At 37.3% G+C, this 17809-nt stretch overlaps 1 protein-coding gene across 3 annotated transcripts in view; it reads right to left on the reverse strand.

The window, feature by feature from the left end:
* Positions 1-17809, reverse strand: part of LOC110829673 (CUGBP Elav-like family member 3) — a 443424-nt gene that overhangs the window by 380946 nt on the left and 44669 nt on the right. The gene's annotated exons all lie outside the window — the stretch shown is intronic.

Consider the following 17809-nt stretch of genomic DNA (forward strand, 5'->3'; position numbering starts at 1 on the left):
GTTTTATTACGCCACAAATTAACCTTCTCTTTGTGTTCAGAAGACACAGCTCAAATGTAAGCTAGAAGTAAAAACCTTTTCTTACCCTTCCGAAGTAAAAGCGCTAATATCATTTACTTCCCTATGTTTTACGTGATCATGAGGGATAGGGTAAAATAATGATTGTGGGCTTTGTGTGACATCGAGCTGCAATATTAAAGCTAGGGAAGAACATGTGCAAATCCTTGGTTAAAGAGGTGGAAATGTGAAACTAATTCACACTTTTTAGGGAGAATAAGTGTGTGAAGGTATTCATGAAAGGGTTTTCTTTCAGTTTCAGGCCACTGGCCTTTGTTTGAGAGTCCGGGATGACATTACCTTCTTCATGCACTTTGGGATCTTCCCAGACAAATCAAAATGCGAGATTACTTTTTATTCAGCGTCACCGACCCTTCTGGCACAGCGGGTCTTAATGACCTTACTTCGTATCCCCGAGGCCCCGGGTTCTAATATATATTATCATATTAATTGTCTTGACTGAGTTTTGGTGTCACGGAAATTGCTGGGACGTCACAGGTACGTAGACACAGAGGAAAAAAATAGCATTCAACGTCATAAAACAAGTACGCCTAGTGAAGTTACTAACTCCAAGGAGCAGAGAATGAAAGAGACAATCGTTCATGAAGACGACTGTCTTCTGGGTTGTAGCGCCGTGTAGTCGGGTGGAAGCTCACCGACGTTTCAGAGGTGCTTATGTCTTCGCTATCATGGTGTTGATGACGCAATAAGGGTTAACTTATTTTCATAGGCCTTTTCGTCGCCGTTAGAACGTCGAAACTCACTACTTCCTTAATTTGCTTACCTATTAGATGCTGTTTAACAAATATAACTGCGAGATCAATGTAATGTAATGCCATGTGTTAATGTAATATTCGACGTTCAGCGTAACAATTAGTATATGTGTTCAGAAATACAATGAATACAATGAATTTTAACTGAACCTGGAGGTTCTGCAAACCACGGTATTGAGAAATAAAAAGTGTTTCAAATTATTATTCATCGAGCGTTATTCCTGTCTTTCCTAGTTGTGGGTCAGATGAATCATGTTTGAGTTTGTTTCTTTGTGTTGGAAAGCCACCATAAATATAAAGCACTTTACCCAGAATAGAATATTATTCGCCTTTTATATGAAATAATATTGCAACACGTACGAACATTTAATCAGGAGTTTTCCTGATAAGTTCCTTAACGGTTGTGTAAGCGTGCCTTGGGAGATAAGGGGTCACCCTTAACGTTATATACCATAAAGTCTTTTTCCTTTAACTTACTGTAATGTTACAACTGAGTTATATGTACTGCTAAAATGTAAGACCCTATTTTAAGTCTAGCGTTCGAGGAGGAGAGACTACCTAGATGCATGCCCAATAAGGGCTGTATCGAAGTGCGGGGGGGGGGGGGGGGCTGCTTGTGTCCATTTGGTAGCGAGACTGAATGACTCCCAAGGGGGTGACGACCACGAGAAACTAAGAGTACCCCCTCAGAACTACTACCCTACCGAAACTCATTGACTTTTGGGAGGGTATGTATCGTTATAGGGGGGTAAGGTGGGAAAAGTTTCTGAAAGGAGTTCGCGAAACAACGGAAAGGGGTATCCTATGTCGTTATCTGGGTCTGTTGGGGGAGAAGTTGGTATTGCCTGGACCCCGAGTAGGGCATATGGGCCCCGAGGGAACAGCACATCACTGCTTCTGACCGTGGAACTACGTACACACGAAGTAGACCAACAGAACTTTTTAGTTTCTTGCCTTGCGACAGAAGAGAAATACAGGCGACGCGTACGAGGGAAATATACCATTAAAATTGAAACAGTTACGCAACCGATTTGTGTTGTGGGAGAACCAGAAAATACGTTTAGATAAACAAACATTTTGCGATCTGTTTACATTTTACACAATGCTGACAGCGTTATACAAGAGACGACGGTTCATTGTTTTTAAGACCTGCCTCGTTGCAGCGTTTCTAAATAGTTCCTTCTTCGCAAATCACATAAATTTACGAAACGAATGTAAAAATAAACAAGTTATAAATATAATAATATAATAGCCTTAGAAATACACTGACATTATTCCTGGAAAATTCCGGTCATAAAATGACATTACATATACACATAAATCATTTTGTGGGTATTTAAATAAGAAACATCCAACTGTCACATGTTGCGCGACGCCAATTTCGTTGCTGTCAGTGCAATATATCAATAAATATAAGCCTTTAAATCTATCAAGTATTTTTATGACTCTGTATATTGTTGTAATTACTCAGCTTTTTTCTGATGAATTACATCGTCATGTGGTTTCGTTTTTAGCGGATTTTCGTCTATAGATCTGGCCTTAATCTGCATATTCTTCCCGTATTCCATTTAGATCCGAGACATCTTGTTCAGTATAGTGACAGACTATGAACTGGAAGACCGGGGTTTCATTATAAGCAGTAATAAGGACATATTTTCTTCGTCACCGCGCGTTCAGACCACTCAGCTACCTATCCAGTAGGTACCCGTATTTTTAAAACGGCCGATGAGTAAAACCGTTCATTTGTCACCATTTACGAGTAGTAACGATGTTAAGAATACGTGAAGCTATATCTCTACTCTACTCCGTACATCTTATTAGCGTGAAGCTCGGTTAAGCATATGCATATGTTTCCATGGCGTGGTGTTTAATTAAGCATATGGTCAACTTTACATTTTATTATTTTCTACATGCTCTGTTTTTGTAACTGTTATAGTTATAGTTCCATTTGACATAATCTCATTTCTTTATCGTCTAAGAGATAGGAAATGGATCTTCTTTGTGTCCCAGAGCCACCTAAAAACAATGGCGCACGTTTCTGCACAAGGCGTGGTAATAAATTGCAACAGAGCGATTAAAATCTCAGGAGGCCATGTTTTCCGACACCGCAGACTAAATTACACCACAGATACTAATCGTTTCGTGCTGTGCTGCTGCCTAATGGTGTTTTGTGGAGAGGCTCCTGAGGGATGGACTGGTGACTATCTTTTCATCGAAAATATATTTCTTTGGTCCTGATGTAAACTATATTATAGCCCGCGAATATATGTTTAATGATTTATGGCACGTTTTCCAAGATTTTTGATTAAAGTTTGTCACTTACGGATTGTAGAGGACAAGATACTCAATGCAGATGTCTGAAACACCATGCAACAGCATGCAACTCACCTGAAAGAAAAGACAAACGAACATAAATACAAAAGAAAGTAATAATTCATGTCAGGAAAAGAGTAAATACATTCTGACTTAGAGATTACATTCTTTAAAATTGTTCTCTGCTTTCCCTAGCAAGTAACTGGCCGAATCCAATTTGATGAAATTTGTTACTGATGATCTTTGATATGATTTGTTTACAAAATTAAAATTTTCAAACACATTAAATTTTCCTCAGTACTAACCTGAACAAGTCGTTCCACTGTCACTTACCTACAATCTGACGGTTTGACAAACATTCACATCAACTTCTTTAGCATTGCAACAAATAATCCTATTTAACTTTGTTCAGCAGTGAATTAAAGGCAGCATTTATCTTGTGTTTACAAAATGACACTCCTTAATCCTGTGAACTTCAGTGTACGGGTTTTACAGAACAAAATAAATTACATAAAAGAGCAATGTGCCAACTTGCAGTTAAACTGCCGTTAAATTGCTGTGCCGCAGAAAATGTCAACACCAATATATTTTTATTTAAATGTAATGTAAGTGGGAAGGAAAACATGACATGATCTTAGAGGAAAGCCATCAACTTAGCCGTAACTGTCAAATAACGATCGTACCCTCAGTCAGAGAGGCTTAAGTTTACAGTTTTATCTTCCAAAAACATAACACACATCTTCTGCAACCTCTCTTGTATAAAAATAATGTCATCTCCTTTTTATCTTTTACTTTTAGCCTTTAGTTTCTAAAGCTGTCAAGAATGAGAAATAGTTTTTGAATAGACTCGCGTCTACTTTGCATTGCTTAGCTCTTCTTTTTATTTTGAGTGAACTGAAATAGTTTTTAGTTTGCAGGGGCTGTTGTTGGCGCTCGACTGTGGCAGTGCCAATACAACAGCTGCTGGCCTCAGACTGCACCAAGACCTGGCATATAAAATACTTTGCAATCGTAAGAATGGCCTTGACCCTGTCGCGATCCATTCACTGGGAAACAGACGTCATCATGACGTAATATCTGAGTGCGCCACTGCGAGCTGTTACTAATGGAAGTAGCAGAACAGGCCTTTGGCCTCTCGAGGTCATGGCTTTGTTTGTTGGTTTATTTAAAGATAATTTCTCAAAAACGCAACCAATGTGACGTGGAATGGGAGAATATCTGTGAACGATTACTTAGGAAGAAACCCAAAGGGAATGGCCACATCCTATTTTTTAAATTACCCCACCATCTACCTGGAAAGAATGAGTCAGGAAGTTGAATACTAATAAAACAAAGAACTTTTAAGTTCGGCTTTCAAGAACAAGTCGCTTAAATTGTCGGTGGTTTCGTAACGTTTCGGCAATCACTGCAGTATCCATCTTCAGGTTAACAAAAACACATAGTGAACAGACGAAGTATATACATTGAACTCCACAGAAAATAAATAGTGAGGTCTTCTTTAAATTATTTTAAATGTTTTAACATATTAAGAGTGTTTTAACAATCCTATATTACGTTTGATCTCAACCTTTCACAGCGACTAAATATTACAAATTATATATTATACTGATATACGTCGATAAATACGGTAGAAAAGTATCATCATCATCAACAACAACAACAACAAATAATGGTAAGTAGTGATATTCCTAGTGAAGGTACTGAGAAACCACGTGGTTTAATACTGGCAAATAAGACAAAAAATAATGCGATCGCTTATTATGGAAAATTAATTAATAATAAGAACTGGAAGAATGTCGGTCGGTACTGCGGATGGGGTGTACGATATGTTCTTGATTCTTTCTGAACATGGACCGGTCGAGCAGAGCTGTAATTACAACGATAAGCATTGGGCAATGTTAGGAGAGAAGGATTCAGAAAATAGAGTGTTGTATCCATAGAGCAGGAAATGGCAATAAGCGAGATAATTAATACAATTAATTTAATTGTAAAACGCCCGTACAGAGCACGGCAGAATGAAATATGAAGAGCAAACACTATAAGAGACTAAATTTAACTTACAGTGTCAAGACATAAATTCATAAACACTATACTACCACAATGTGGTTTCCACACGTAACATCATCACTACGGACATAATTTATACAGCAAACAAATGCAATTAGTGTCGCACTATAAACGAAATTTCGTATATAATTCTGATTTAGGACGCGATGAGTTCAGTGGCGGATTGCAGGGTCTCGGTAGAACTTCATGTAATTCCGATATTACGATATGATCTTCCCCTTCCCGAATACAAGCACGAAAGGGGGAACATGAGAAATTCGTTCAAAAACTTTATTTGAAAATCTGAAATAAATAGATTGTTTGGGAAACCTAAGCATGGATAAAATCATAATATTAAAACGAATATTAAAGTAATAGCAGACAATGATGTGGCCTAAATTAAACTGGTTAATGATATGGACCATTGGCGGACTGTTGCGAACATGGTAATGAACTTTCCTATTCCATATAACGCGAGGGATTTATAAACTGTTTGAGCGACTATTAACTTCTGAAGGCGTTCTCTGTCTTAAGATGTTTTCTGAATAAAAGTCTGTTTAGGGTTTCTGGAGAATTTTTTCTATAGGCATTACGTGAGATCAATATGATAAGGCCTGTGAAAAGAGAAATAGTTTGATAATAGGAAGTTGTCTATTCTCTTTCCAAGATGTTATATTCAGAAACAAAGTAGACTACCACCAGTCGGCACACAGCTGTGGCCAACCGTTCCACATTCAGCCATCACTAGCTCTTTGGTCAGTAATAAATCGCGTCCCTGCCCGCTATGCCATTCACATGCCACATACACCAAAACAATCCCTGTATCCTTCACAGCGGAATCTTCGTAATTCGTCCTTGGAACACCAAATTTTAAGCATTAAAGTTTCAGGAAAACAAGGTCGTTTAAGAATAATCCAATGAACAAATTTTAATCTGCAACTCAGCTGATACTTGGCTGTAAACTGAAATTGTAAAGGTATTCGAATTTGAAATAACTGTGAGTAGAAAATTAACGAAGCTCTTAATTACAGAAAATTGTTTATGTTATGTTTATATAGTATATGCAGTCTTGTTTTCTTTTTAGTAATAAGCAAATTTGAGCGTACCTAAATAAATACACCGAGCAGAATTCATGATAAGTTACTAAACGTTCAGCTAGACAGGAAATTGTATCTTATGGAACCTGAAGATTCATTGCCGTGATTCATTTACGTTGTCAAGATAGGGAAAGGAGTCGGATTCTGTATTGAGTTGTAGGAAGCATTTTGTGAATTAAATCCGATCGGGAAGTCTCGAGTTAAAATCTCTGCCCGAAGGTCGTCTGTCCTGACTGACATCTTCGTGATTTCCTCAATCTCTCGACGTGTACAACGCATGTCGAGAACGACAATGTTGTTAAATAAACCGTAATCAAGTTAGATATATCAAACTCCATTGGGAACTTTATTTCTTGAGAAGCTACTAGTCGCTCATGAATATAGGCCTATGGACCTACGTAATTAGTTTATGTGTGTTTATATACCAGATCTTTACTGCTTTCAACTTACTTCCGTTATACCTCCTTATGTTTTCTACGCTTTCTTCCTCATACATCATCTGCAAATACAAGAAGCTTATATGTTCCACACTATGAAGTTAAATTTATCCTTTTCATTGTGTACTTAATTTTAAAAGTGAGATCAATGGATGATCTGCCCCTTCAAACTGATCTCTCTTTTGAGAGGTTACTGGCCCTACTTGACTGAATTTACAGCCTACTTTAAACCCTTGCCATTGTTGGGGAATTTTTCTGATACTTTTAAGAACCTTTCTCAAAATTTATTGAGACTTTTTGGACAAGGAATTAACCTATTGCAAACTGAAAGTTTATGTTTGGAGCGGTAACATTTGCTGTCGTTCTTTCCCCGCTGAAAACTGACTGAAAATATTGCATTGAGAGAGAGAGAGAGAGAGAGAGAGCAGACGCTAAACATATTATATGTTTTTGGAACGGATATAATAGATACTCCTACTCCTTCCTTGTGCCTATTAATACTTTAAATTCTAAACGTGTGAATCCGAGGTGTTTCGATGCGGGTTGTACACCACATTTCCGCAGTATACGTAGTTTAATAGTGATCTTGCGACTTTACGTTTTAAACATTCGTGATATATACTTCAAAGGCTTCATCAGCTCCAGTCTGTTGGTTAGGCTGATCTGACCGTAGCTAGACCACTGCCAACATTAACATTCGACTAAGAGAGAAACATGAGAACAGAAGTTCCAGAAAAGCAGACCGTTAGTCAGTCACATGCGAGTCAATCAAAAAACATAAAGTTCCTAAGCAGAGTAATGCCAGAAAAATACACCACCGTTTTATGTAGTGTCTCAAAAAATGTGTAAATACTTTCAAGAAATGAAATATATTTTATTAAACTAACAAACGACTATATACATCAGCATTGGCATTCTGTGAATCTAATATAGGTGTTCAACATTACCACAGTTAGGTTCGTGGCACAGTTGACAGCGGTGATAAATTGACTGACAGACAACCATCGTAAAAATGTGGGCGCATCTTTTTGGCAAATCCTGAATATACGGACAGACGGAGACAGAACAGACGAAATGAGCAAATAAAGAAACACACAGCAGACAGAACTGAAGTTGACGTTCAAACATACTTTCTCCATGAAGTGAAATACGTATCAGTATATTTAATTATTTAGTTGTTCTATTTGTGCAAAATGCGAATTTTTCTGTTTGTCCTACAACATACAAAAGCCAGTAATATGAAGTAGACACAATTTGGAAACTTACAGTGAACTCTGTTCTGCTATGTATAGCATTTCAGTTAACAGTTTTGATCACCGGCTGACTCACGGCATACGTCATTAAGCGCTGCTGGTCTGATCGCTCACTTACGCACAGAAATCAATGATCTGGCCTGTTGTAAGTAGCAGCAGTCGGCCAGGAAATGGCGGCATGTGGGACGAGAAAGGCTAGGAGTTGATTAATTACACTGTTGTGGCTGTTAGCCTAAAAATAATGGTTTAACGGTGCGTTCAGTGTTAATTTCAGGATATAATAAGAAAAAGCACACCGCATTTATTTTACATCAGAATTATTAGAGAATTCCTTTACATTTTGATTAAGTAAATACTACTGCACTGTAGGGAATATGTTTTAAATACTGCATGAACTGCAAAGGATCATGGGAGACGGAATTAATTTTAAAACAACTAAGTTACTTCTCTTGTGTACAGTGACCCTTTAAGATAGACTTTTTGAAGCTTATTCTCGTCTAAACAACATTTAAAATCCCAGTTCTTACATCCAAGAAAACAAAACACGTCTCAGTTACTAGGGTTCAATAAGTAATGTTAGGTAAATGATCGCTGTTTATTCTGATAATTATAAAAATCACATAAATTCCCTCTGTAGAAACAACGCGGACTTAGTGAATGTTAAAGTAGGTACTGCGTACAGTTACATTTGGGGTTTAAAGAGTTGATGATAACTTCTATGGTAGTTAAATTAGATGTTACGTCACGTTAAATATATGAAATAAATAAGTGGATTACAAACTAAATATGACAATATAAGCCAAAAAACAGCTTAGGTATGGAATGATTGCTGTACTTCGGGACAGTTTCTAGTGATTAATTTTTCCCGTTTACAAGGATTCTTTTAATACATCCCTTTATATTATTATTGTAAACTTTATTGTAATATTGGCTACTCAAAACTTATTTTGTAACTGCTCTAAAATCATTCAAAACTGAAAAAAAAATACAGAATTAAAGAAAAGTTATGCAATTCAGATATTCCTTTACACCTAAAAATACATTACAAGTTTATTTAAGGCAAAACCAATGTAATTTTAGTCTTCGTTTTTCATTTTATGAATGCGAGCTGGTGGAAGCTTGATCTTTATTTCACGTAGTAAAGAGCTTGAAATATCCTGTTTGTCAACGACGAAAGGTTTCTTCAAGACCCACTTCATAGTCAAATTCTTCCACCACATTTGCGAACTTTACAATTAAGTTACACTCTTTTTGCCCAATAACATCGTCAAATTTTAGTATAAACTTCTTACTTCAATTGCTCATTCCAAATTCCTGACAATGTTCTTTTGGTTTTTCTTTATTTTCATGACGATGCCTTACAAGAAACTTAGAAACCTTATAGTGCGCTTATAAAACGCCCGCCAGTGTGCCCATAAGGACGAAACTAATCGAGAACATCTAAACCTATTTTGATTAAATTTATTACCGGAGGATATTATGAAAAATCGTTCAACCATTTCAATTTGAATTTATCCCGACCAACTAAACTCTGGTGTGAAACTTCAGGTTTCCGTCACTGGCTCTACAGAAAATATTTCCACACAAGACAAAGAATATTTTGACTAGCTGAGTTTCCATGATTTTCTCAATAATAACTCTGCTCCATGGAGTTAAGTTTACTTTTGCATGAATTCCGGTATCCGAGCACAACTATCCACAGCTTTGTCTTATATTTCCAGTGATAAACTGCACATCAGTGAGTTTTCAGGCGAGACGCAGAACACGTGCACAATTCGAAAAGACAAGTGATTCATATTCGGCTAACGCAGCGTCTCGTAAACGTGGAAAAAAAAATTTCGTGGTTCTTAAATTGAAAACTCTTCGTTTTTGAATGCAGTATTGTTCTAGAATTTCCATTAGGTTTGTGTTATTCTCCTCCAAAACGACATAAAAGTTTTCAGTTAAAATTGAAAGCGAGGGAAATTGAAAACGTTCCTCTGTGGAGGCAACACCAATCGATTTAACGTATTAAATTTCAATGTGTGGTGACTGCATAGCTACATGCGGTTTCAAAAACATAGCCAAACTATATTTCAATATATAATGCTCTGACGCGGTTATACTCGGTTCCAAAAACATTTACAAACCATATTTCGAATAGAGCCATCTTCATACCCACCGCCGTGACAACTTCAAATTCTACGCCATATTTAAATGCGCGGTGATCTAACGTTCATACAAATGTAAAATCGAAAAGCAATATCTTCGACAAACGACATCACGAAATACTATCACAGTAATATCACAAATTCTCGGAACTCTTCTCAACTCTTAGAAATCCGAAGCTATTTTTCTGCAAATTAGTGTGTAAGTGAAATAAAAGAAAATTGCTAGTTAAGTTTTATAACACGTTATAGCCTACAAAGAAGTGCATAGTGCAATTAATATGCTAGGCAATTCCAGACTACGCCAGACTATGCAAGGTTAGGTAAGTTGGAATAGGGTGCCGAAAGGTATGATGAAAACTAACCACGTTCCGGCGCCCGAGGTCAAAACCATTCGTTTCGTGATAATCACTTTCGTTTGAAAATCGTGTTATTTTAATCTCGAGGTTCATGTATGTTACATTCACAATGTTCTGCATGCATCGTGACGTTCGATTTCGATTTACTAGCCTTATTTTCTGTCCTGTGGCATACCGAGGCTCCTCTTGGTTTTACAAGAACATCTGAATGGACATCAGGAGAGTAAACGTCGCGACGCTGGATGCCGGTTTGCCAGCGAGTGAGGGTAAGAACCGGATTAAATCGGCACAAGTCTTGCAACAAAGGAAACAGAACTGCATGAAATATTGTTGCTTGCTACAAAGCAGAAATGAGCATCCCCTAACAAGAGGATAAATAATTAGAATGAATCTGTATTCTGTATTCATATTATTTAATAATTCAATAAAGAATAAATATTAAGACAGAATTAGCAACGCCGATAAAATGAAAGCTAGTTAAAGACACAAGCTGGGAAGTATCAAATCAATATATTAGGATTGTATTCTGACTGGACTAGGGTTGCCAGTGAAAATTCACATTCCCACGTAGAAAGCGGTTCACTTCACCTATCGTAATGGATTTCCATAATTTCGCCTCAGGACTTGTCAATGGTAGAAGCAACCCATTTGTATCATCGAAATTCAAACACCAGTTTAGTTAAGTATAAACCGATGTGAAATGGAATCGAGGTTAGGTATGGGAGTCCGGATAAAACAGAGTATTTTGTTTCTGGCATTTTTAAGCCTGATATAGGCCTACATACCACATAAACAAACACGAACCTGTTTAAATAACGAATATATTACAATCCTTTGGTCGGAGGAGGGGAGGCATCACAGGCTTGTACTACTGGACATAAAAAGGCGTATATGTAAATTTCTAAAAATGTAATAACGTAAACTGCTTTCCCCACAAGCTGATTCTCCATTGGAAGTTACGGACATAGGTACATTAGATAAATACAAATACTTTGTATCTAAAGTTACTGTAGAGAGTATTACAGCTGTCGATCTACAATATCGTAATACCTCTTGCGTCGACCAATTACAACAAAAATATCTAAATATCGTACTTCAATGCAGTGGCGTTATAAACGCACACAGACTGTGAATAAATTATATCGATAAGAATATAAAACTATCCTATCAAAATAAACAATCATGACACTTTAAAATAATATTAGAAAACCAAATCCCTTTGCTATTCCATCAATATGACCGGAAATGTAAATATGAAAAAGACGTACGATAGATAGAAACAGAATTATATTACGTAACAGAACGATGCTGTATTTGATTAAGATGGTAGAAGAAAATCAGTTGTTTGCGCAGAGTTAGCTCAATAGCGGTAATATAAGGTAATATAATGAACAAGAATGTGACACAGCCCTCTAATTCATACATTCTCAAAAATTTCATTCCTGAATTTGAAAATGAAGCTTGTATTAATTTCTTTGCATTCATCTGTACGTTTTCATTAACTTTTCTGGCGTATTTAAAATAAAAACCTTGGTTTGAGTGCGTGCAGGTAATAAAAACTTGTCTTTATATGAGCGGCGTGCATGTAAAACCGTTAGTTAGCGAGCATGTTCGGACGTTTCTTCTGGTTTTGATGGCTCTAAAAACGCAGGTATCTAGATAAGACCCACAGGAAAGACAGAGAAGGGAAGAATCAAGCCCACACCAAACATTCAGAAATACTGACCGCTGTTTGCAGGAACAATAGGGATACACCTTTCTGAATAAATGGAAAGTACACAGACCGGCTAAATCTATTGACGCTTCGTTAACAAAACTCACTGTGACGACTATGACAGTCTTGTGGGTTGTTGCGTCAGGTAGCCTGGTGAAAGTTTACTGACAATCTAAAGATGCTTTCTGCCTTCATCACAGCGGTTATATAACTCGTGTTTATACATGTCTAGTGTTTTAAAATAAAGCATTTATATCTCTCTCTCTCTCTCTCTATATATATATATATATATATATATATATATATAGAGAGAGAGAGAGAGAGAGAGAGAGAGAGAGAGAGAGAGGAGGCATTCATCAGTCAGAAATTCAAAATAACAAAATATGTAAAGTTTCCCTGAAAAGTATCGAAGTTAAGTGCATGAATCTGTCCAACTTACAACAAAAGTGGTGACAAAGATATAGGGTATTGTGGACATGTAAAACTATGGGATATTCTCCGGTTCCAATTAAAAGTGTCCATTATAAAGGGGTGTCCAGGATATAGGGGTGTCCAACTTGAAGGGTTTTACTGTATATATATATATATATATATATATATATATATATATAATACAGCTTGAGTCCAGCGTAAAGAGCGCATGTGTTCGTACACATACAAATTTAATACAGAAATACATCCTACACCCTTTGCAGATACTGCAATAAAGAACAATACAATGTATCCAAAACAGTAGATCCAAGGCACGTATTGAAGCTGTCAAGTCTCTGTTCAATGCGTATCCACGATAGGCCTGACCAAAACAAGATGATATTTAATTTGATAGAAGACTCAATATCTTTCCGGAGTGACTAAGGAAAGCTGTAAAACCAATCAGACAGCACAGCCGAGGTCTTGCCGAGATATTTAGTAGGAATGTACCCAGAGACAGAGATATTCTGCTTTATGCAAGTTACATGCAACTTTACCAGTCATACCAACGGAGCCTCAGGCTGGATGTGATTAATGCGATAATCATGTTACAGTCCGGATTATATCGATAACAATGAACGATAAGAGTAGAGTTGAGCTACGATGGACCCTCTATTTCAGTAGTGCATCGCAAGAAGTCTGATTATGTTGCATATAGTTCAGCTCACAAGGTACCAGTTTATTCTGGCTCTCAGTAAATCAATCGCCTTTCTAGTAACAGATAAGATGGGTTTTAGAGAGGCGAGTCCTCTGTGTTGTTGCGCCATCTCTGATAGAAATTTACCGACGTTTCAGATGTGCTTGCAGCCTCCATCTTCAGGGCAATGTGCGAAGCGCTAACCCAGAAGACAGCCATCTACAGGTAGTGACCTTTTCAAAAGTTACGTCAGACGCACAGATGTGTTTGATTCAGGGTTTCGTGATGCTGCGAAAAATACATCGTCATAACCACATCTTACTTTCTCTTATTTTGTTTACCCGGTCTGTCTTTATAGCGTTCCTACTTTCCTTTCTTCCTCTCCATTCCTTTCCATTATGAAATATCACTACTTATTAAAGGACTTAATAATAAACAAAAATATATATATATATACGTCTGCAATGGGTTTTACTGTAATACTTCATTGTAAACTACCTGCGACTCCAAACAGGCACTGAGTAAATTATAAAAATTAAACGTAATGTAGACGGTGGTCTAGCGGTTAGAACGCTGGCCTTGTAATCCTGGGGTCTCGGGTGCGATTCCCGGCGGTGCCCGAATTTATAACTTGTGTTGGGCAAGGCCGTGGTCTAGGCAACACGGAGTTTTCCTCCGGGGGCTTCCCCGGTTTCTCCGTGGCATCCCAACAATTACTCCAATCACACACAGAAGAAGGCAATGGCAAACCACTTCTGGATCATCTGCCAAGAACGTAAATGAACAGGTCCCAGTCCGAGAAAAGGATGGAAGGATCCTATTCATATGGACCTGTCGTCAGACAGAACACTAAAAATAAAATAAAAAAATGTACACAATATAAATAATTTCAAAACTAAACATTTTGTTAACAAAAATAGTTTCAAAAATCAATGTATATTTCAATTTAATTGCAGGGAATTCTATGTAATGGTTCGTGTCCCCCCAGTCGTCATATTAGAAATCCATCACTGTGCAGTTTGTTCGTATCGTGCGACTTGAAAATGCAAGTTTTTCGTCCGGTTTATACTGAGCCATTACTCTTCTAATCTGATCACTAATTCTACCTCGTCCCTCGCGCGCTCGTCACGAACCTGTAGGGCGGCGCTAAGGCTAATTTCGGCGCCCTATCCTATGTCTCACGACGCCTCAGTCCGTCCTAGTTAAGGTGGTTACTTAAAAATGCATGTATTTCATTACTTAAGTGATACTGTATGATTAATTCTAGGTTGCTACACTTTGTAAAATTCTAAAATTAAACTTAAGTCATGCTCATACGACTTTACCTTCAGTTTGACTTGAAAGTGAAATTGTATTACAGGTAGTTCAACCCTCTGAAGACAGCATAATAATTCAATTCAATTCTTTATTATTAGCGTGCTGTATCAACAGTCAGAAGGCCAATTACAGATACAGCACAAGAGAGGAATAATAGTAATAATATGTAAAATATCAGTCCCTAACGTAAAGAAATTACGTCTCGAGATCGCCTGCTTAATTCAATTCCTCTTTTAACGTGCTAATTCGGCAGCTGCAGGAGCCAATTATAGAGTAAGCACTATAAGATAGAAGAAACACAAAGAAAAGGAAACGATAAAAACAAGTCAAAACAAAACTAAATACTCGTGCAAAAACTATGTAAGAACCTGATATCAAACTAAATTCACTAGATGATGAAAGAAGTTAATAAAACTGTGTAAAGAATTAAAAAAAACAGTTTCAGGAATAAAAGTAATATCTACTTTTAAACTTACAGCTGCTGCTCTCGAAGATATGAGAATTTGAATCGTAGCGTAAACTGGACTCCCTCACCTCCTCTACGACGACTTTCCTGTTACTTTCTACATCCTAACACGCATCCTATACACGTGCATATCACAATGCATGATATACTTCAGCATATCCGACAGTGTACATTCAACTTAATACTCCATACATCCCTAAAATACTCCCCGCTTGCAGTATAACCCATGGCAGCTTCATTTATTAGGGGGCAACATTCACAACTGTAACAATGAGTACCATGAAACAATTCTAAAGCCAACCCTTTCATATCGTGGTTTGAAAAACAGAGGGGCAGAGAGGCTGAATCAGAGCTCACATGTGCAATACAAATGAGAGAATACACACAAACAGGTACCGCACAAAAGAGAGGAAGGTTTTCCGTTATTATTAGCTTTATATGGGCTAGAGTTTAACTTTAAAGTGCTAATAAATCATGTTGTTCCAGCAACTGGTCGCTTCTATTTCGTTACGTTGTCTTGGTTTAAATATACTAATTGCAACCTTAGTGGGCCTTACGTCCGCTTCCAAGAAGAACAGAAGATTATTCTACAAAGTACATCATTTGCTAAGTTTCGCCACAGTACTTAGGTTACATAAACAGTGGTCTGTACCTTATAAAATTAAACAAATGCTGTTATTTCATCTGTATGTCTTAAGACAATATACTTCCTAAAACAGAATAATATTAAGCAAAAGTTTAAACAAAAATAAAATTCAAGTTAACTCAATGCATTCCCATATTAGGGATTAGGCCTTCTGACCTGTTTTAATTCCGAAATGCAACTGAAACTATTATTCACTGCAGACATCTGGTAGGACTTCTTGGACAGTCCAGCCAGTCGCAAGGATCTTATCAGCACTGGACAGCACAACACAGAAAGTCGCAGACAAATATCAAAGCCTGAATGGGATTCAAACCCACATTCCTACTGTCCAGGACTCCGACCGTACGGTTACTGTGACCAACTAGTAATATCTCTGCGCACTAAAAATGTATTTATGATTCCAGACTTCAGGGAAATATGAGGATGACGGCACTCAGACGTGATCTGGAGATCTCAATGTCTGCTAATTTCGCAAGTTTAAATTTTAATCCAGCCTAAATTGTTAAATTCAGAAGACCATAACAAATTTGAAGTTTGAAGTTTCAGTGTTCCGTTTTAGAGACCGGCCGACCGGTGTTGTATCAGAATTCAAACAAGCTAAAATACAGTATGTCCCAAAAAGAACATTTAGCTTTTAACGTCAGCAGTAAAGAACTGTCATAAATCTGTGGTACCAACCTAGGCATAAAATAACCACATTACCAAATTCTGCATGTTGTAAACTGGCAATAATGTACCCACTGTGGAGAGACTTTGTGAACAGTCTGTACAAACCCAGGAAGAGATTAAGCTGTTCTTAAGATGATGTGAATTACAAGAGCCATGACAGCCTATCAGAAAGACTTCTGTTCCTTCTGGATTAGAGATTAAAAGACTTGCCAGAAGAAGGCCGAGAAGAGAACAGATAAGAGGCGTCAGGAACAGATAATGCACAGGTGCTTTTTCTTCGGACAGAATGAAGCAGTATTCGTAACTTCGTGGCGTCAGCCAACATGAACTTGCCCTTCTTTTCGCCCAGTCTATCTCATTCGCCTTAAAAGCGAGAACACACCAAGCACTGGGCTTGTCGAAGAAGTACCAATCAATTCTCTTTTCCCTTTCCATCCTTCATCTTGTGCTGTCTACCGCACTACAGCCTGAGAGACCTGAATTATACTTGGTACATTTAAACTTTAAAATACAATTCGCTTGCAAGCATACAGTGTACTATTGTAAATATTCTAAATACGTGCCAGGCAGACAATCTGCCAGCATGGACCTTAATCCATTAACTCTATGTGATCATGCATTAGTGGTACAAAAATTAAAATCAAGACAATCGCAAACACAATCCTTATTTATGTCAGACATACAACAAAATATTTGTGTTCTATGTAAGTACGAATAAATCCATTAATTAAGAAATGCATCTGTTTACGTGTATGCATTGAATTCGCGACGTAGTGGCAACATGAAACCCCCACAAATAATAACTACGTACGTGTATTGGGCAAGAAAATAGCACCAATGTAGTTATCAATTAATCTCCGTGCGTGAGTCGTGGCACTAATTCATGTAGGAATAAGGTTGTTAACACTTGCAACAACTGTTTCTGAACGGAGGCCTGTCGATTCACTCCAGTGGTTGTCACAGCCATTGCAGTGAATCGACTTTCATCTTCAACAAATTAACTCTTCGTAGACTAACTTTTATTTAAAAACCATTTTCTCTTAGGAATATTTCGATATTAATGTATTCGTTTATAAATATAAAGAGTCACAACCATTTATCTTACATGTTTTAAGGACCAAATATTTAATCACTGTCGTCAACATAGAGAATCGCGAAAAATATATACAGCTTCTTCCATGCAACTTGTCTTAATCTATAACATTTAATTCTAGTAAATAGTGCGAGACGGTTCTCTAAAAATAAAACGACAAAGACGGCATTCTTCTGGGATGTTGGGCCATACATTCTTGCAATTGGCCGACGTTTCAGAGGTGCGTACTGCGTCTGTCACTATGGGGACAAGCAAAACATTTAATTCCTAGATTGGAATAAATTAATAAATTAACTACAGGATATATAACACAT

This window comes from Zootermopsis nevadensis, unplaced genomic scaffold, assembly GCF_977971745.1.
Source record: "Zootermopsis nevadensis isolate Lab colony 2312 unplaced genomic scaffold, Znev_1.0 Znev_ptg000001l, whole genome shotgun sequence".
NCBI classification, from domain to species: Eukaryota; Metazoa; Arthropoda; class Insecta; order Blattodea; family Termopsidae; genus Zootermopsis; species Zootermopsis nevadensis.